General features: G+C 39.5%; 1 protein-coding gene and 1 pseudogene across 1 annotated transcript in view; one reads left to right on the top strand and one right to left on the bottom strand.

Annotated features, from left to right (window-relative positions):
• The window catches only part of LOC131911850 (zinc finger protein 120-like), a 64,801-nt gene that overhangs the window by 17,429 nt on the left and 25,862 nt on the right, over nucleotides 1–21,510 (top strand). The gene's annotated exons all lie outside the window — the stretch shown is intronic.
• LOC131911851 (centromere protein Q-like) lies at nucleotides 1,639–2,593 on the bottom strand (annotated as a pseudogene).

The raw sequence follows: 21,510 nt of genomic DNA, 5'->3' as shown, positions 1-21,510 counted from the left end.
ACATTTTCTCCTATAATTTGTTGAAAATATTTTCTATGCCTTTGAACTGAATTTCTTGTTTTTCCTATTCTTTGTTATTCTTATACTTGTTCATACTTGTTCTTTTGTAATATCCTACATTTCCTGGATGTTTTGTGCAAGGAATTTCTTTTAGATATTACATTTTCTTTGACCAGTGTTTCCATTTCTTCTATCATATCTTCAGTACCTGAGATTCTTTCTTCCGTATCTTCTATTCTTTTGATGAAGCTTGCGTCTGTAGTTCCTGTTTGAATTTCTCAGCTTTTTATTTCTAGCATTCTCTCAGTTTCCATTTTTTTTATTATTTCTATTTCCATTTTCACATCTTGAACAGTTTTATTCAATTTCTTCAACTGTTTGTTTCCTTTTTCTTGGCTTTATTTAAAGGATTTATTCATTTCCTCCAATTGTTTGTTTATGTTTTCTTGGCTTTCTTTAAGGGATTTATTAATTTCCTTTTTAAGGACCTATATCATTTTCGTATAGCTGGTGTTAAGAATTTTTTTCTTGTGCTTTGGCTATGTTAGAATATTCAGGGCCTGCTCTGGTGGAGATGTATTGAATATGTTCTTATGCTGGCATCTAGGTTTGGGATGCTTATAGGTCTAGATATTTATTTCAGGGTTTGTCTTAGTTGGGTGGGCATTATGTTCTTTGGTGTTTTGTTTCCTTTCTAGGTTTTTTGAGATTGTGATGGCTGTGTGTTGCCTATTTATTGGCCTCCTCAGCTGGTGTGTTCACAGTGAATGCCTGCTGGTGTTGGTGACTTGGCATAGCGAAGTGTGTGGGGAGGGGGATTTAGAGTGGATGGTCTGTGGGATTCACAGGAGATGTGAGCAGTGGGAAGAGAGGCTTCAGCTGGTGATCTATTGCATCACTAAAGAAAAGCCTGAGGGGATTGGGACTGGGGGAACAGAGCACACCTCAGCATTTAATGCCCTTCCTGCCACATCTTTCACAATGATTTCTGAGATTTAGGAGGGGATTGGGCTATATATATGTTCCTTTAAGACTGAGCATTCCCCCAGTAACATATTCTCTGTATCTTGGTCACTTATGTACCACCATGTTAATCACAGTCTATTTCACTTGGAAGCATCTAAGTTGAGGGATGGGAGGTCCATTGATCTATGGAAATAATAGTAAATTATTTTATTTATTTATTTATTTTTTAACTGTTACAACATGGCCTTTTTAATTTCAAAAATCATTCATAGTATACGGTTTTAGCAAATAACTATAGATATAGCATATATGGATTTCCTAGGTTTAGCAACTGCTATCAACTGTTTTTAGAGCATTAGATACTCATGATAGGGCCACAAAGGCTATTTTTAAAGTGGATAACAGGGGGTAATTGTTCTGCAAAAACATCAGCTTTATAGTCTTATTACAGTTAAGTTGTACACCTTTGGGCCAGATGTGCCACTCACATATGTAATCCCAGCACTCAGCATGCTGAGGTAGGACTGCTGTGAGTTCAAGGCCAGTATGGGTGACACTGGGCCAGCCCAGGCTACACACAGAGTGAGACTCTGTCTTAAAAAGGAAGGTTTTACAATTCATAAACAATAAGTTAATATGGAACAATGCTTAAAAACAAAAACCACAACTAACTCCTTAAGAGCCATCAAGTTTCTTATAGGCTTCTTGAATGAACGCTGACATGTCCTTCACTGGGGATGAATTATGAAGGACATCCAAGTCCTTCAGAAGAGCATTCTGGTTTGAAATTACTGCCAAAATTTCTTCTTGAAGTGTGGGTGCTTTAAGACTTTTCTGAGAAAGTTCTGGAAGAGACAGTACCTTATTACTATCCAGGTGAAATTCCTGTTTCACCTTCTGCTCCTCTTCCTCTACCTCATTTGTTAGAGTCTGAATTTTGTTCTTTAGGCTCTGAATACTTTCAGTCATTGACTCTGTGGTCTCTACTATTTTGTCTATTTCTTCCTGCAGTAAAGCCAGGTCCTCTTCATGAGCTCTTTCCCGTGCCCTTTCCATTTTCAGCAGATTTGACACATTGGTTAAATAGTTCAGCTTTCTGGGAGGGACTTTCAGTGTTCTACACTGTTGCAGTAATCTTTTCTTCAAGTAGTTGAGATGATACTGAATTTGTTCTTTTCCTTTAATTTTTTGGTTAAAATTTCTAGAATTACTGATTCCATCATACTTTGCAAATATTCTTCAGTATTTTTTGGAAGAGGCTGCCAGGTTTTTCTCTTGTTGGACGCTACTTTTATCCGCTTTAGGTTAATAGACTTTGCTTGTCCTGTTGCTTTAGAGGACAGATGCCCTGATGACTTTTGTTTCTTTTTGCTGTGTTTCCAACCTCATTCTCTGGAAAATCCACTTCTTCATCAGCTCTTTGTTTTGAATTTCTCTTTAACTGTTGAGATTTCCTCTTAGAAGCATTTGCTTTACCAGGCATTTTGATCTAAACAATACAATTGCAATGACACATAGTCACAAGCACGTGAGGCTCAAAATTCATCCCTCTCTGGATCTGTCAGCTGCTTCACCTCTTTCTCCACCCATCGCCGTTTATTCCCGGCCTCAGAAAGCAAGGCTCAGTCTTTTCACGCCCAAACAACCGGAAAAGCTAGTAAATTATTTTAAGTTAGTTTAATTCTGTGTCCACTCATCAAAATAATAGTAATACATTCCCACCAATCCTTAAGTTCTTAGTCTGATAATGGTGTGTGTTTTATCCTTTGGAGAGGGACTTGGATACAGTCAGAAAGTAATTGCTTACTTGCATGATATGATGCTACTCTTACACTAATGGGCAGGTCTTGCCAGGACAGTCATTATTGTAGCTTGAAGTGTTTGCAGTTGGGCATGACTGATGATTACTTGTCAGCCCCAGTAGCTTGCAAAGCACCTACCAGCACTATCTGAGCAAATCAGCATGGATAAAGTTTCTGCTTCTTTAACACTTCGATTTTGCCATGCTCTGTGACTCAAGCATATGGTGTCTTCAGCAACAGGGTCTTACCAAATTCTTGTTACCCAAGAGCTATAGCAATAAAATGTAATGTTTGAGGGGTCATTGGGGCCTGATTGAAAAATCTCCAAAAGAAGTATCTTAAACATGGCACAGAATTTTTGTTACCCCCTGGTATCTAGTAGGGGCATTGTTGCCCTGTTTCAGAATAACTCCATTTTAATTCTGTCTTTCTCTCTCCTCTCTCTCTGTCTCCCTTTCTGTGTTACTCTGTGTGAGTGTATTAAACTGTAGTAAATTTCCATGTCTCTTTCAAAAGGTCTTTCTTTTTTTATCTCTTTCCCTTCTCCCTTACTTAACCTACCTGCACCTACCCCCACCCCCATTCCATTTTAACCCTCTTGGTCCATTTCTCCTTTTACATATTTACATTCTATCTCCCCTCTCTCTGTAGCCATTCCCATGACATTTTATTAATTTCATGAACTCTATGGGTATTACAATTGAAACATATATCTGAAGACTAACCTCCCCAGTGACAGAAAATGTTTGATGTTTATCTTCTTTGGTCTGGGTTACCCTTCTCAAAATATCTGTTTCTAGCTCCTTCTATTTAGTTGTGAATTCCATAGTTTTGTTTTTCTCAATATCTGAATAACATTTCCCTGTATAAATATAACTATTTTCATTATTAATTCTTCTGTTGATGCAAATCTAGGGTATTTCCATTTCCTGGCTATTCTAAATATAATTACAGTGAACAAGGATTATCTGAAGTCTGTAAAATAGGATATGGACTCTCTTTTGTATATGTGTGTGTGTGTGTGTGTGTGTGTGTGTGTGTGTATATATATATATATATATATATATATATATATATATATATATGTATGTATGGGAGTGGTACTGCTGGATCATATGGTATATCTAGAGTTAGCTTTTTGAGGAACCACCCTAATTATTTTTAAAGTGGTTACACCAATTTGTATTTCCTCAAGTACTGAAATGGCATTCCCTTTTCTGCACATCAGTGGGAGCACTTGTCATTTTTGTTTGTTTTTTATCTTAGGCATTTTGACTGTGGAAAGATGAAATTAGAAGTTATAATTTGCATTTCCCCAATAGCTAAGTATGTTGAATATTTTAAAAATGTTTGTCAGCCATTTGTATTTCATTTTCTGAGAATTCTCTATTTTGCTCTATGCCCCACAATTAATGTTTAAAATTCTATTTAAAATATAAATACATTACAACTCCCTTTCCCTTTCTCTCTTCAGTAAATTATCCCCCTCCACTTACTCCATTTCAAATTGGTTGCCTCTTTTTTCTTTTGTTATTATTATTGCATACATATTTATATATCTATGCATGTAAATATTTAAATATAAGCCGCTGAGTCCATTTGGTGTCTTTTGTATTTAAATGATTTCAGGGCAGACCATTTTGTTTTGGATAACCAATTAGGAGTCTTATTCCTGAAAAGATTAATTCTCCCTGCTCTCAATAGTCATTAGTTTCCTGTAGTACTTTTTCTAGGGGTGAGTTCTCATTAGATCCTCCCCTTCACCTTCTTTGTTAGTATGTCTATTGGCCCTGTATATTTATTCACCTGAGATCCTCTTGCAGGGTTCTGGGTCTACCTTACCAGCGGTGGACCTGGGTTCCCAGCTTCTGTATAATTCCTGACCTGGAAGACCAGGTCTGCTCTTCCAGGACCATATGGTTGCAGTGGTTGCTGCCCTGCTTTCTCCACTGCCCTTGATCTCAGAACAACTTTCCAGTGTGCTGCCAAGCCCTCCACATTCTGCCTCTTTCCTCAGTGTTGACATCACCACAGGATTCCCAGGTCCTCTGAGTCAGGCTAAAAGAATATCTGGAAGGTCATTTGGTCTTGAGAATGCTATTAAGGACCAGCCTTAATAATCTTCCCAGGGGCCCAGAAGAGAAGCTATGAATGTCAAGAATTATTTTTGGGAAAATAATCTAAGTACACCGACCTCTTTTGTCCATGTACTTTATTCCTCTGGGATAAAATTCTGTCTACATAGCTTCAGTACTGTTCTCATGCCTAGCTCCTTTCTTGCCTGATTTCTCTCTACATTTATCTGCTGTTTCCTCTAAATTCTATCTTAATTCTCTCATCTTAGTTCTGCCCCGTCTTGGTCTTTTTCATCTCATTCTTCTAGTTCTCCCTCTAGTTGTCCAGTCAAAAATCCTTTAAATCCTCAAAATCCTCTCTAAGTCTCCGAGGTTTACCGTTATATATTCCCATGCAATAGCAGTGCTATTGTAAGTGCTAAAGTAAGGTCATCAGACTTGAATTCTTACAGGGTCATAAAGGCAGACAAGAGTTTTCCTCAGGCAGTGACCATCAGGCTTTCTTTTACAACCCAAAAGGGGAGTGTTAAAGGAGGATGTCAACGAAGAACTAAAATCGGTTAATATATCAGAAAAAGGGAATTTATGTGGTCAAACTACATTCTTAGGAGTGGTTAGGTAAATGTTAGGAGTCCATAATGTTAGTATAAATACCACTAAGGCTGTATAAGAAAGGAGGGTCTGAGCTTAATTTACCTTAATTCAGGAGATCATTTGGCCTTGGATGCTTGATAGGTATTTCAGATAAAATACACTGTTATGAGTTCTTGGAAGCATACATAGCATAAAAGGAAATCATTGCCAGAATCAGCTTATATATACACAAAAGCTAAAATATCTCCAAGACTTCTTAAGCCATGGCTTGACCTTCAGAAAAGTCCTTGACCTTTCCAAGTAGTAGCTTTTGTGATAGTAGCTGAATTCCATTACATTTTCCTGCAGCTTGCAGCAATTTTGAAATGTCTGTGATTGATTTGCCTGGGGTGTGTCTGGAGATTTTTGTGTTTGGGAAGAGGTGAACAGTGGAATTTTTGCTGCATCTGCCCCAGGTCAAGGGCATATTTCGTGGGTGATTGGCAGGCTTGACTCAAGGATGCAGGAAGGTGGGGCTTCACAAGCTCACAGGCTCTATTTACCAACCCAACTTTGTTTTGCCTATATGTGAATATCTGTGTAGCTGAAGGAGGTATTCCTGGAGCATTGCCCTGCCTGATCCTTTGCAGCCCTGGAGGATCCCAGGACCTGAGTCTAGCTGGGCAAGGAGTCTACCAGGGCCCATGATGAAACTCAGAGAGGTGGAGGTCAATTTGCTGTGACTGTAGGTGTCAGGAGTGACAGGATGCTGGGAACAGCCTAGGAACTGCTCAACATACTAGTGAGCCCCTGATGCAGGCAAAGAGAAGCAGGTGTCCACTTGGCCCTTTTATAAACATTCCTGCCACCAGGTTGTCTTCTGATTCATTAGCCTCTAGTACCACTTTCCAAACCTTCTTTGAATCCAAGGTCTTTGCAAATACTTCCTGGTGCTCAGCTACTTTACAAAGCTTTCAATGGAATGGTGCCTCTAATGGCTTTTGAGTTGTCAGAAATTGCTAGAAGCATACAATGTTTCTGGAACAGCCTGGCTAATCCTCATAGGTGAGATTTTCAGTAAAACTGAAATGATGTGAGGCACACAAACTCATGACTGATGTTTTGAGGCATTTACTATTTTGTATTTAAAAATTGGTTATAGTAGCTATTATCAGAATTATGGAGGTTGTTGATTTTATAAATGTTCCTGTTTCTATAGATTGTGGTTTGGTGGTTTTGGTAAGAATTGTGGTAATTGCAATCAGAATGGCAAAGACCCACTAAACAATTGACAACAAATGCTGGAGTGGAAGTGGAAGAAAAGAGAAATGTCCTGAGCAAGAAGGTAGATATGGGCAGTTAGTATAACAAAAGTTGTATTTTATTTTGTAGAGGGTCATCACACAAAGTTCACACTCTAAATTCCTAACTAGAGTCCTAAGCCTATCCCCCCAAGGCTGCTCACCTGTAGGACACATCTTAGCAGAAGGTCAGGTCCAGTCTCTAACAGAAGTCTCTGACTCGAGGCTTAGGATCCTGGGGGAGAAACTTCTGCCTCAGGGATATAGGACAATATATCGTACTTCTTGTGAACATTAATATTTTGTACCTGATTCATTGCCATTCAGTCAAGAAACATTATGAGAAACACTGATAATTTTACTTTAAATACAATGAACAATGAATAATATCCACTGGCTTATGTAGTTGCTCCTCATGTGTTGGTAATACAAACCTCGTATAATCCAGTATAGTCATTATTTATTTCATGTAACATACAATAAATGCTATTTAACTCAATTTGTTGATAGCACAACAAAAATATTATAATTGTGTTTCAACAACCTTCTTTTCTTTTTTCAATCCCATAAAATTAGAAAAAGAGTCATCTTTCAAAAATTTCAGTGCACTACTTGGGAAATTTCTAACAGTTTTAGAAAAACTTTCTTAAAAATTTATTGGGTTACTGGTAGCTGGAATATTTAATTTTTAGGCATTGTTTCAGCATCCACAGTTGGAGTCTTAGCTTTAAAATAAAATGTACAAACAGCTCAATTTACAAACAAAGTAGTTAGCGTGTTTCTAAAATAGAAAGAGTTCAAGAAAAAAATTGATATTGATTTTATAGAATGATTGGATGAAGGAAAACAACCTAGGCATGTAAACAGTGTAAAATTTCTTTCACTTCCAGTTCTCTTCAAATATAAGTAAATATAAAGAAAATTGCTAGGAAGCTCCCTCTTATATAGAAAACTGTCATACTTTAATATGTTAGAACCAATGGTATAGAATGAAATAGTCATTGGAATTTGTTTTAAAAGATTCAGTATATATTATTTATTAAACTATACATAGTGAGTCTCAGGCCAGCTGGAGCTTTCTAATGAGATCCTGTCTCAAACAACAAAGCAATATTATATTCAATTTTATTTGTGACTGTGTATGTGTATATGTGTTATTAAGACATGTCTTATTATCACCCTCACTAAGTAGACCAAGATGGCTTGAACTCAAGGAGATCTGCCTGTATCTGCTACCGTGCTTAGCTATATTCAGTCTGAGAATGATTTGACAGGGACTAGTGGCTGACACCTGAAATGACTTTAAGAGATATTCTCCCAAACTATCTATACTCTATACTCATTGTTACTAAGTTTTCTTTCTTCTTTTATACTTTTTCTGTGTGTATATGTGTGTGTGTGACTATATAGCACAGACTTTCCTCAAACCCACATTGGTCTTCCTGCCTCTGTCTCTAGGGTGACATTATTACAGGCTTGCATCTCCATTTTTGGATCAAATGGGCTTTTCTAAAATGAGTTAGACTTGAGAATGATCAGACAAAAATAGCAGTTTTCTGGAAAGATAAAAGAGTCAGAGAAACATCCTCATGCTGTGTTGCATTAAACTAATTCTTTATGGGGATTTCTGCTGAGGTTAAGTTGTGACTCTTGAGTGTACTTTGGAAAAGGATTTCAGGATACATCAATATAAACCAGAGTTATAATTTTATTTTGTTTTGAGACAGGTCTCTGTATGTATCTCTGACTCTCCTGGAACTCAGAATGTAGAAAAAGATGTCCTCAAACTCACAGAAATCTGCCATCCTCTGCCTCCTGGGTATTAGAATAAAAGTTGTATGCCACCTCATCCAAATTGCAGTTTTATTATTTATTTCCTTATGATCGTTTATATCTGTGTGCTTGTTTATGTGTGTTAAGGGTATGCAAGTATGTCATGGTATGGGTGTAAAATACAGAGAACAACCTTTGCAGCAGGAATCTTAAAAGGTCTTATTAATAAAATCAAACCTGAGGCCAATTATTGGGGTGAATGCTGGAAGATCAGAGAAGCAGAACAAGCCACAGCCACCTCACCTCGCCAGTTCCTCAGCTGATCCTGTTTCCTCAGACTGGAAGCCTCTGAGTCCTCATCCAGAATGGATCTCAGCTGAACTGTTGCTCAAAAGCCTAAAAGCTTAACCAGCCAAATGCCAAAAAGCTTCTAGTTTCTGGTCTTCACGCCTTATATATCTTTCTACATTCTGCCATCACTCACTGGGATTAAAGGCTCACTTCTGGGGATTAAAGGTGTGTGTTACCATGCCTGGCTGTTTCCAATGTGGCCTTGAACTCACGGAGATCCAGAGGGATTTCCTCTGGAATGCTAGGATTAAAGGTATATGCTACCACTGCCTAATCCCTATGTTTAATATTGTGGCTATTCTGTCTCTGACCCCAGATAAGTTTATTAGAGTGCACAATATTTTGGGGAACACATTACCACTACAAACCTTGGGTGTTGGTCCTTTCTTTTCACCATGTTTGAGACAGGTTCTCTAGTTTGCTATTGTATGACCATAGACTTGCAAAGTTTCTCCTCTCTGCCTCCTATCTTGCATTGGATTATAGGCATGCACTGCTTCTACTTGCTTTATAATTCATACATAAAGGGATAATAACTCAGGTTCTTAGATGCAAGATGAATACTTTATCTGATAACTCATCTTAGCAGCCCTATAGTTTATTAAGTAAGGATTTTTAGAGTGAATGTGTTTTGGGACAATCTCATTTTCTATCCCTGGCTGGTCTGAACATCACTATTTAGTAGATAGGCTAGACCTGGAACTTGCAACAATCCACCTGTCTCTGCCTCATGAATGCTGGGAGTAAAGGTGGGTGGCACTGCCACCACACCTGGCTAAGAAGATACATTTATCATTGATTTAGTGTAGACATTAGTAGAATGAAATGAGTTTGGGAAACTGTGGTTTTGTGAGGGAGAGCCACACTTAAAAATTGTTTCAAAGTTATGTATACAGTTTTGATGTCTTTAGAAGTTCCATTCAATGGATTCCAAAAGAAATCCTATGCCCTCTTTGATAATAAGATCATAGGTCACTTCCTGAGGAGGTTTGGGTGTGATTCTGATTTAATAAGGTCAAGAAGAGTTATGCACTGTGCCATACTGTGTACATTAAGTTTATAATCCTGTTCTCAAGATTCTCAGAAAATTGTTGGTTATATCTGAGAAAGGATTAAATTAATATTCAAAGGTTTTATATACTTTGACCTCAAACACAGCTCATTGCTATTTGAGATATCACTAAAAAGTCATGTTTTCTCTGTGTTGACAGTCTACACAGCAAATTATATCATTGTGTGTGATAGTTAATACTGATTTTCAACTTGATAAGATCTAGACTTATCCAAGATAATCTACCAGGCACTCCCTGAGGACTTATCTAGATCATGTTATTCTCTGGGGTCTGCTTATGAGAGATTAGCTTGTATATTAAGTTCATTGGGATGAGAAGGCTCTGTGCACTTCCAGAAGTGATAGTACCATTCTGTTCCATGGTCTTGGTACTGAATTATGTAATAAGGACCAACATTTATCAATGTCTGGTTCCTGACTGTGAATACACTGTGATCAACCAATGTAACCTGCCACCTTAGCTACTTTCTCTGAACATTCTTTTTATTAACTTTAAAAATTTTACTTTTTGAGTGTCCCCATGTTCATGCCATAGTAAATTTGATTGTGAAGTGAACCAAGCCAAGCATGGTGTCACAACTGTTATTATTCCTAGCTACTTCTGGAGTCACATGACAGCACATGTCAGCAGTCAAGCAAAATTAGTCACTCTGGGCCTTATGTCCTACATAATCTGTGTGCAGTGTGGTCACATAATCTATGCTCATGCATGGCGTAGCTATGTAAGCCCATTGAGAGAAGTGACCTACAAAAGCAGAAAAGTAGGCTCTACCCACTCCCTGCTCTTGCCCCCTCTCACCAGAGGTAGCGCACACCTGCCCCTCCCTCCTTCCTCCCTTCCCCACACCTTTCTTTTCAGTAGGCCTACCCACCTCCACCCTTTCCCTTCCCTAATAAAAGCTCTTTTAGTGGGTTTCATTGTACCTTGTGTTTTTTTGTGCCTGGTAAATAATGTCACCAATTAAATAACAGTAACCCTGTCATCACAGAACTTAGAAGGTAGAGGCAGGAATTTAAGTGTTTCAACATCATCCAAGGATTGAGTGTACAATGGAATATGGAGACAGGCCTGCAGGAACAGGCAAGACTATGATGGGCACAGGCAATGTTGCTCTTTGTCTTCCATAGACTCCAGAGCAAGCCTGTGGGCTTCTGTACAATCCCACACCCTAGGCTTAAGATGTCTTCTTCCATGAGGCCTTTGAACTCCAAGATCTGAGCAGTGGGAGATGTGAGTCTTAGTTGCCTTGAATTCCAACTTCACAAAATTTCTACAGCAGCAGGGTCTCAGGATATGTAGGGATAGGGGATGAGCAAGATGTTTGACAGGCCACCAATTGCTTGGGGTCAGTATCATTCTGCCTCTTCACTGCCGACATCTCAGTGTTCTTATCACTTGACTGAGGGCATTCCAAGCTAGTTTTAGGCCCACATAGTAATTACAAGGCTGGCAACAGGAGCAGTTCTTCAGTCTCCTCCCAGTGCACCATCTCCAGGAGGTCACAAATAGGTGTCCAAGATATTAGAGTCTCCAGGGAGCTGATACTATGACTCAAGAGTCCTGGATCCAGCAGCTCCAGTGATCTGGGGCAACTCAAGTCCTCTCCTGTCTCCTCCTGTCCTTTCCAATCTCCTTTGGGTCTCCTGTCTATTGGGTCTCCTCTTCTCCCCTTGCATCTTCTTAAATTCAGTAAACTGTCAGATTAATAATCAACTAGTATGGAATTTCCTGGTTCTCTTCTGCCTCAGTGTCTTGACTGCCAATCTAAGGAGAGCTGATGACTCTGTAAGAGGTTTGACATACCTGCAGAGAGGGCCTGAGAGGATACTGCTTACTCGAAGGACACTTGAAACTATGGCAGATTTTAGAGCCATAGAATGATAATGGACAGCCCCAGGTATGGAGATGAGTTGGGATGGTGGGAAAGCTGTATGTGGTAGGGATGTTAGAGTCTGAATCATGGAGCTTCCCAAGTCCCTGAGAGCCCAGAATGTAATTAATTGTCTCAGAACTTGCACAATGTGATACAGAAATCTGTTAGATTTTCAATTCCTTAAAAGTGATGGATTATATGCTATTCTCCTCTTCTCTTTTTGAAAACAATGGGATATTACTCTTTTTTTTTTTAAATTTTCACATGGTATACAGTTAGGATACTGTAGGCTTTTTAAATGTTGGAATTTTTAAAGTCTATGGGATTAAAGTGTTATGCCCAGATCATGGGGACCCCCAAAAGACCACCACAGAGACTGAATCCCATATGTAAAAGCAAAGAGCTTTTATTTCAAGCTTGGTCTCTTTGTCTGACACAGCCGTGTGAGCAGAGAGCCCTGAGCCCAGGTAGGGTAGGGTTTTTATCATAGCAGAGGTTGGAGTGAGCAGATGTCTAGGGTTCAGGACCCTGACTGGCTGACATTTGTCTAGGGGTATCTATAAAAGGAAAATAAGTGTGTGCTAGGCTCAGGGACATCTGAAATCTTACCTAAAGTTACCTAGTGGTTGGAATGTTTGGGTTGTCAGATACTTCCCCCTTAGATGCTGGCCCATCCCTGGGTGGTGTTAGTTTATGGCTTTTCCTGGATCCAGTTGTTGCCTGTCAGTAAGCCTGTCACAGTAGCTCTGTCTGGGCCCTTAAGCCTGGCATGGCAACTGTGTGGTCAAGCTGTTTTGGGCCCCCTACATTAAGATGTTGAGTTTTATATTATGATTACAATATGACCTTGGGGATATTGCTGGAAATGTCTGGTCTGAAAGGGAATTCTGATTGTGTATTGTCAAAAGTTGTAGAATTTGCTGGTTAATTTTAACTGTAAACTTAGACACAACCTAAAATTGGCATGGACCATATGGTGACCATTGCTGCTTGACAAAGTTCCAACATTTTGATTTTGCAGATCACAATTCTCCAGCATACTTTTACTATCATTTTTTAGTGATTCTCAGTATTATGCCTTTCCCTTTGGGGAATTTTGTGTGGCCATTGAAGGTTGAAAATGTATGCAATGGTAGCCCCTGTAAACAAAATAATTCTTTGGAAAAAGTCTCCACCATCTCAGAACCAGGAATCTCATTGTCCCATCCAAATTACACCATGAACAGGAAAGTTAGAGATTTACTAGACACACCTGACTCCAAGGATGAAATGCCTATAATTCAGATTCAGAGCCTGAGGCCATTAAGGACAAGAGTTCAGTTGACATAGAGAAATCAGAATGGTACAGTATAATGGGAAAAGAGTGAGACATCAGGACCTTCCCTTTTGGGAGTGTTACACAGGGAACAGGCTTCTGTAGTAAGACTATGCCACGGAAGGACCCAATTAGGGAACAGCACAGTACTTCTCCCCTTGAAGAGTGACTATTGCTCTTAAATTATAGTATGCCCCTTCTGGTTGCTAGAAAACATCCCTTTCCCAAGGTCAGGATTTGGATAAGTTCCTGCTTGCTAAACCAGTCATTCTTCTTATTTCTGACAAGAGGAACTTGTGGCCCTGCCATTAACATATAACTGGTGCATATTATCAAGGTCAGTGGTAGATTCCTCAATCCCTGATGTCAAGCAACATGCCAGATCGCATGTCCCCTTTCTCCCATTTAATCCTATGTGCAACTTTAGAATATAAAAAGTATATTCTTTTTCAATAAACACTGCTGGCAGCCATCCAAATTCACCCTCAGATCACATGTCCTCCTTCCCCCAAGACTCCACACATCCTCTTTGGGACCTGAACCTCTGCAGAAGCAGGTGTCTGGCATAAAATATCTTGGAAAGTGTTTGAAAGTGGTATTATGTAGATAGGTTGACCTATGTGCATATATGTGTTAGGTTGTCTGGATTGTTGATTGATAGAGAATAATGAACCCACTCTGTGTGTCACTGTACCAGAGACTGAGACCTACATTTTTTAAGAGTGAGGAAATAAGAAAAGGAGACATTAAGTATGTCTTTCTTTCGTTTTTGTTCTTGACTGTGGATGTTATGTGATTAGGTTTTTGAGTTTCTTCATTTATGCTTTGTAATTGATAGATTGTAATTTAAAATTGTGAATCAAATGAATGTTTTTTTCCCCAAAGTTACTTTGGGTCAAGTTATTTTACCAGCTTAACAGAAATGAAATTAGAACACTATCCTGTGTATTTCTCAAAATTAAAAGAACCTAGACATCAATTCATGGGTATCTGCAAGCCTCCTACTGAAACACACTTTTTTTTTTAAAATTTTTTTTTAGACAGGATTTCTCTGTAGTGTTTGGAGCCTGTCCTAGAACTTGCTCTATAGACCAGGCTGGCCTTGAACTCACAGAGATCCACCTGTCTCTGCCTCCTGATTTTTGTAAAATGGCACACTGCAGCCTTGGCAGGTTTGAGCCTAGGTGAAAAGACAGCCACACCATGCAGATGCAGTGGGTGGTGTGTGGCACTGTGGAGAGTTACTCACATAATTTAGACACTGCATCCATGTGGAAAGTTTTATTGGGGGGAAGGAAGAAAGGAAGAGAGGAAAGAGATAAGAAGAGAAAGAGAAAGAGAAGAAAGAATGGGAGGAAGTGCACACTACCTCATAGCAAGAGAGAAGAGAGAATGAAGGGAGTAGGATTTTTTTCTTAAAGAGGACTTTACATAAAATGACATGATCGGGATGCTGAGTGGATTCCCAAGGGGCTGGCCAGAATGCTAACACTGATGAAACACACTTTTAATAGTGAGCCCCGACATATAAGTCTGAGTCCTTTTCTGTGCCACTTGTTTATAATTTCCTTACTGCTCTCTAGTGCTTTTAGCTTTGATGCCTGTGACTGTGCTAGATGGTGGAACTGGCTTGTTTGGCCAGATAGACAGAAAGTCAGCCACCAAGTGAAGAGAAAATAGGTAAAGTTATATATTTTTGGTAAGTTGATGCAATAGTACTGGTGAACAACTTTAGACAACTGGGATTGTATTCTCTTAACATGATGATTATTTAAAAATCGACATTGGAAAAACATGAAGAAAAACTTGAACATGTAAAATGCCCAAATAAGTTATAAAGAAGTTCATAACAAATAATAACACATTCTTAAAGGTCATTTCCCCTAGAAAATGGTGCTGCTTCCTGATGTCAAAATGGAGCTTATTTCTAATGTCATGTTCTTTTTTATTTAATTAATTATTCTTTTTAGATTGGAATAAGACACGGGCAACTACTCAGTCTATTTAGCAATGCAGTGGAGATCCTTGCTAATAGGTTTTCTACACATCCTCCCACCCCCCATAATAGGTTTCTTTGCTGATGCAGTAAGCCAGATCAAGCAGAATTGAAAAACTATAACAACAAGTTTATTTGAGCCAAGCAACTCCTGGGCAGGTTCTCCAGTCCTGGAGATGGAGGACAGAGAAGCCATACCCTCAAACAAAGACAGGGACTTTATAGGTTATAGGTGAGGGATGATGATGTGCCCACCACTAGCTGGGTTTGTGCCCAATTATGGCCAAAAGCTGGGCACTTAAGGTAGGGACTTGAGTGGCTAGCAACTTCAGGGGAGGAAGCTGTAGTAGCTGCCAAGAATGTGGAACTGGGCACTTTGACTCCTTTCCTTTGTTCAGAGACTCTTTGAGTGAGTGCTGTTTGGAGAGAGAGACAGGAATGAGGCTTTTGGTATCATGCAGGGACAAGCTGGAGGTTCTAGCTGAATGCCTGCCATGGAAATAACCCCCCCCCCCCTTTAAAAAAAAGGTCACACAAATGGGTGTGATTTTTTCTTTTTATTTTATTTTATAATTTAATTTTACATATCAGCCATGGATTCCCCTGTCCTCCCTCCTTCCACCCCCCCAGCCTTCCCCCCCAATCCAACCCCCATTCCCACCTCCTCCAAGGCAAGGTCTCTCCTGGGGAGTCAGCTCAGCCTGGTAGATACAGTTGAGGCAGGTCCAGTCCCCTCCTCCCTGCACCAAGGCTGAGCAAAATGTCTCAGCATAGGCCCTAGGTTCCAAAAAGCCATCTCACACACCAAGGACAGGTTCCGGTCCCACTGCCTGGGGGCCTCCTAAATAGTTCAAGCTAATCAACTGTCTCACTTATCCAGAGGGCCTGGTCCAGTTCCATGGGGGCTCCTTAGGTATTGGTTCACAGTTCATGTGTTTCCACTAGTTTGGCTATTTGTCCCTGTGCTTTTTCCAATCATGGTCTCGATATCTCTTGCTCATATAATCCCTTCTCCCTCTCGCTGATTGGACTCCTGGGGCTCCTCCTGGGGCTTGGTCGTGGATCTCTGCATCTGCTTCCACCAGTCACTGGATGAGAGTTCCATCATGACAGTTAGGGTGTTCGGCCATCCGATCACCAGAGTAGGTCAGCTCGGGGCTTTCTCTTGACCACTGCCAGTAGTCTATTGTGGAGGTATCTTTGTGGATTTTTGGGGACCTCTCTAGCACGCTGCTTCTTCCTATGGGGTCTTCATTTATCATGGTATCTCTTTCCTTGTTCTCTCACTCTGCTCCTGATCCATCTGGGACCTCCCGCTCCCCTAAGCTCTCTTTCCCCTGACCCTTGACCTCCATTATACCCCCCCAATCCAGTTTGCTCATGTCAATCTCATCCATTTCTCTGTCATTGGGCAATCCCTGATCCCTGTGTCTTTCTTAGGGTCCTCTTTACTAGGTAGCCTCCCTGGAGTTGTGAGTTGCAGTCTGGTTACATCTAGTATCCACTTATGAGTGAGTACATACCATGTTTGTCTTTCTGAGTGTGGATTACCTCACTCAGGATGATTTTTTCTAGTTCCATCCATTTACCCACAAATCTCATGATGTCATTGTTTTTCTCTGCTGAGTAGTACTCCATTGTGTATATGTACCACATTTCCTTTATCCATTCTTCAGTTGAAGGGCATCTAGATTGTTTCCAGGTTCTGGCTATTACAAATAATGCTGCTATGAACATAGTTGAGCATATGTCCTTGTGGTATAATTGAGCATTCTTTGGGTATATGCCCAAGAGTGGTATAGCTGGGTCTTGAGGGAGATGGGTTTGATCTTAACCATTGAGTACAATGTGAACTTGATTACTAAAGAGAGAGTTCCTTCCTCTTGACATCCACAAAGCATTCTGGCCTCCTTATAAGGTGGACAAGTACTTAAAGTACCCTAGTTACAAAATCATATTACACTTAGACTCACTTTCTAACAGAGATGAGAAATGGTTCAGGTGTCACTAATATAGAGCTTTTTGATCCACTAGCATGACCTTTCCATTTATAGAGGAGCCAAGGAAACTGAAAAGAAAGGAAATACTGAACTCTGGGCTAACATTGTAAGTAACCTGTTTCTGAGGTCCATATAACTTGTAGGAGGATCTCATTCCCCATTAACATTCTACCTTAATGTTCATCCGTGGATGGACTAACATTGTCATTAGGTCCTATCTGAAGTTTATAACAAGGATTTCCCATTTTGATATAACACACCTATGTCATGCTTCGGATGATTGTTAGTATTGATTCCACCCTGATACTAGTAGGAAGCAAGAAGGAAAATGAAGTTATTATAAGCTTAGTATTAATTATAAATTGACTTGGAATTGACTGGATCACAGAAGTACATTCAAAATGACCTTATTGATTGGAACACATCAGCATGCCCTACCTCCTTATCACTTCTGGAATAGAGGAAGCAGGTGCTCAGCCAATGGTACCACTATGGGACTCTGTCTACCTCACTGTGCAGGTTCAACTCCTTGTTTCAATATTAATCTTTTTCCTTAATGTGATCCAGAGTCTTTTGCACCCTTCCCACCCATCAGCCCTGGACTTCCCTGTGGAATCATGCTGACTGCATCCATATTGTAGCTTTTCAATTGTTTGCAAAAGTCATCATGAGTCTTCTTTAATACATTTCAAATGCCTTGATTCATAATATTCTTAATTTTCTTATTGTAATTAAAAAAAAATCTTTATGTGACTGTTACTTTGTAACATGGATTTTGTGTTAATCTAATGTGTTCCTTGGTCATTGTCACGGATATTTGGCTTCAGAATTCACTTTTATGGTTTGAATGTGAACTATCCTCCACAGTTCATGAGTTTGAATCCTGGATTTCAAGTTGGCAGTGATGTTTTGCAGTTTTGCAGCCTATAGGAAATAGAGCCTCCTTTGAGAAATGGATTGCTGTGGAGTACTCAAATTTTATATCCATTGGAAATTTCTGTTTGCTCTCTGATTCCTGACCTTGGACTCAATTCTGGAGCCTATACTTTCATCACTGTTTGCAAACTTTTCCCATCATATTAGAGTATTTCCCTCTGGAACTATAAGCTATAATATACCTTTCATTCCTTATATCACATATTATTAGTTATTTTGTTGCTGCAAAAAGGAGCTAACTCAAATAATTCTCTTATGTTCTGCTGTAGGACAGAAGTATATTTTTGTGTCATTAATTTTTGAATCTAAGTGTCAGGACTCAGACAAATCTCTCATTCATAGAATCAGCCATGTCAGTGCCACAGGTACTAGCTTATACTCAACTAGTTAGCTTTATGGTTCCTGTGGAATTGTCCTTACAGACAATTGTGAGCTGTCATATGAGTGCTAGAAATGGAACCTGGGACTACAGGAAGAACAGCCAGGGTTCTTAACCACTTTGCAATCTGTCTAGCTTCTCTATCACACTTTCTTTCTTTTTTTTGTTTTGTTTTTTTGTTTTGTTTTTTTGAGACAGGGTTTCTCTGTGTAGCTTTGCGCCTTTTCCTGGAACTCACTTGGTCGCCCAGGCTGGCCTCGAACTCACAGAGATCCACCTGGCTCTGCCTCCCGAGTGCTGGGATTAAAGGCGTGCGCCACCACCGCCCGGCTCTATCACACTTTCAATAAAGTGAAATAGACTACCATACATAGGAGACTGGAAATAGGAGGACCATGGGAGCATCGTATAAGAAAGCTGCAGGAATCTAGTGAGTTGACCTAAAAGAGAGGCCATGTTTGCTACAGCTGACATCTGGAGGACTGGGAATACCTAAGCCCTTTGGAGTCCACACAATTTCATCTTGATCTTAAGATGCTGGACAAGGTGTTACAAGATTTGATCTTTGCCCGGCTGGATTTTGTTCTTGGTTCGGTCTGTTCATTCCTTGTTATGCTCTGATTCTTTCTTGTGGAACAGGAATGTTCATTTTGTGTCATTGCATGTTGGAAAATAAGTCTCACTTAAGAATATAATAGACTGTGGTCCAATAAAAAGTAGTTGTCCTTATCTAAGAGTTGAAGAGACATGAAGTGTTAAATGAGAATGACAGTCATAGACTCATATGTTTGAATACTTGCTTCCTCAGTTGGTGGGTCTGTTTGGGAAGGATTAGAGGTATGATGTTTCTGAAGGAGGTTTTTCATGCAAGGGTTGGGCTTTGAGGCTCCAAAAGCCTCTGACCGTGCCCACTGTGCTCTCTACTTCTTGTTGGAGGTTCACAATGTTAGCTCTCAGCTTTTCTTCTGCCATGTGTTTACTGGGCCATCATGGATTCTAATCCTGTGGAATTGTAAGCCCAATGTAATGCTTTCTTTATAAATTGCCTTGGACATGATGTGTTTCATCACAGCAATAGAATAGTGACTATACAGAAGTGTTCCATGGAAGATCAAAACACTGAAAAGTCACCCCTTCCAACTAGAGAGACCAGGGAGAAGTTTGTTCTAACTTTAGCTTTAGAGCAGTTAGCATCAGTCCCATGCCTTTGAAGGTAGGAGTGATCCCAAGATTGACATGTCTAGACCTCCATGAAGAAGCAATGCTTTTAAAAACATTCTCCTTTATTTCTAACCAGACCAATATCAAATTACTTGGAAACTCCTTCTTCTATAGAAGACTGTCATACTAGGATTGGTTGTCCAGGGTTTGGAATTAAATATATATGCATCAATATTATATAAAGACTCAATACGTATTATGCATTATATTATACATAGTGAGTTGAGGTCAGCTGGGGTTCCAGACTAGATCCTTCTCAAATAAAGAAAATAGATCAAAATTATATACACCTTTAAAAATATTTAGGTCCTTTTGAGATGGATCTTACTTTGGCAGTGATTATGTCAACCTGCATGGTCTCAAATTCATGAACATCATCCTGCCTTTGCCTCCCTGTTGCTGGGATTATTGGCATGTGCTGGCATGCTTAGCAATATTCAGTTTTGAAAATGATTGTGTGAGCACCAGTGGCAGACACGTGAATTGATTTTAAGAGGTATTATATTATTCCAATTCTCCAGTGCTCCTTTTCCTGTATGTTACTCTGCATTTTTTTAAATCTTTTTCAGTGTATGTGTGTTGGCTATGTAGCACAGGTTTTAAAACTCATAGTGATCTTCCTGCCTCCATGTCTGGATGCTGGTATTAAAAGAATGCACTACCACATCAGCTTGAAAAATAAGTTTTATGGTGCAAGTTGTCTCTCTTTATATTTATTTATTTGTTTGTTTATTCATTTTACAATTGGGTTTTAGTTGTTATTTTATGTATATGGATGCTTTCTAGTATTTGTGTTTTTATACCCCATTCATGCATTGTGACCAGGGTGTCTGGGAGATGATGTCTGAACCCCTGGAACTGGAGTGACAGATAGTAGTGACCTTCCATACATAACTTAAGTACTCTGGAAAAGCCTTCAGAACTAATAACTGCTAAGGTATTTTCTATCAAGTTTTCAGTTTTTGATAATGTTTCCTGTCCAAGGCAGACTAGTCAATGGGTCAGTCACCTGCTATTGATCAAAAAGTGAAATTCTCCTCCCTGTGAGAGAATTAGCCTCAAAAAGGGATGAGTTCCTTAAATGTTTATTGAATAGAATATTTCAACCCTGATACCATATACATGCAATGAACAAAAATGGACTCAGACAGTTGTATTCCTATATTTCAGCCAGTGTATTCATACATACTTAACAAGGAAGATGTTTGAAGGAAAATATATGAAAAGGTATGGATTGAATACAACAAAGAGGGAAAGTGGTATAGTAGCTTTTTATTATAAACATATAGATATAAAGTCGAAATAAAAAAGTACAGCTAGGGAGGTCACTCAGCTATTAAGAACACTGGTTATTGTTACAGAGGACTCAGGTTCCATTCCTAGAACCCACATGATAGTTAACCATTTGCTGTAACTCCTGGACAGGGCATCTGCCACTTTATTCTGGCCTATGTATATAATGTGCACAGACTCATGCAGGCTAAAAACCCATATAACTAATTAAAATAAAGGTTAAAAAAAGAAAAGAATGGAATTCTCTGCAGTGATGTCAATGCCCTAAGACAGCAGCCAGGGATAGTTAAAACGAACTCCTCCTGGTCCTACATGGATGCAGCTGTGGCCTTCCTCAGAGCCAGCTTGCTCAGAGGCAAAATGAGCCTAGTTCTGATGTTACACTAGCTCAGTAGAACCATCCAACTAAGAGCAGCAACCACAGTGCTGGAAAGTGACATTTCCTTGATATTTTCTCTGTGTTCTCTGTCCTTTGTATTTGTGAGAATTGTGGCACTGGTACATCTATCTTTTAGATCAAACATCAAGATTGACAGGTAGCATAGGCTCCAAAGCAATCTACTTTCACAGTATCATTTAATTG

The sequence above is a fragment of the Peromyscus eremicus genome, chromosome 5 (genome assembly GCF_949786415.1).
Source record: "Peromyscus eremicus chromosome 5, PerEre_H2_v1, whole genome shotgun sequence".
Classification (NCBI taxonomy): Eukaryota; Metazoa; Chordata; class Mammalia; order Rodentia; family Cricetidae; genus Peromyscus; species Peromyscus eremicus.
The sequence above is the reverse complement of the archived record's forward strand: the minus strand, read 5'-3'. Positions and strand labels throughout refer to the sequence as shown.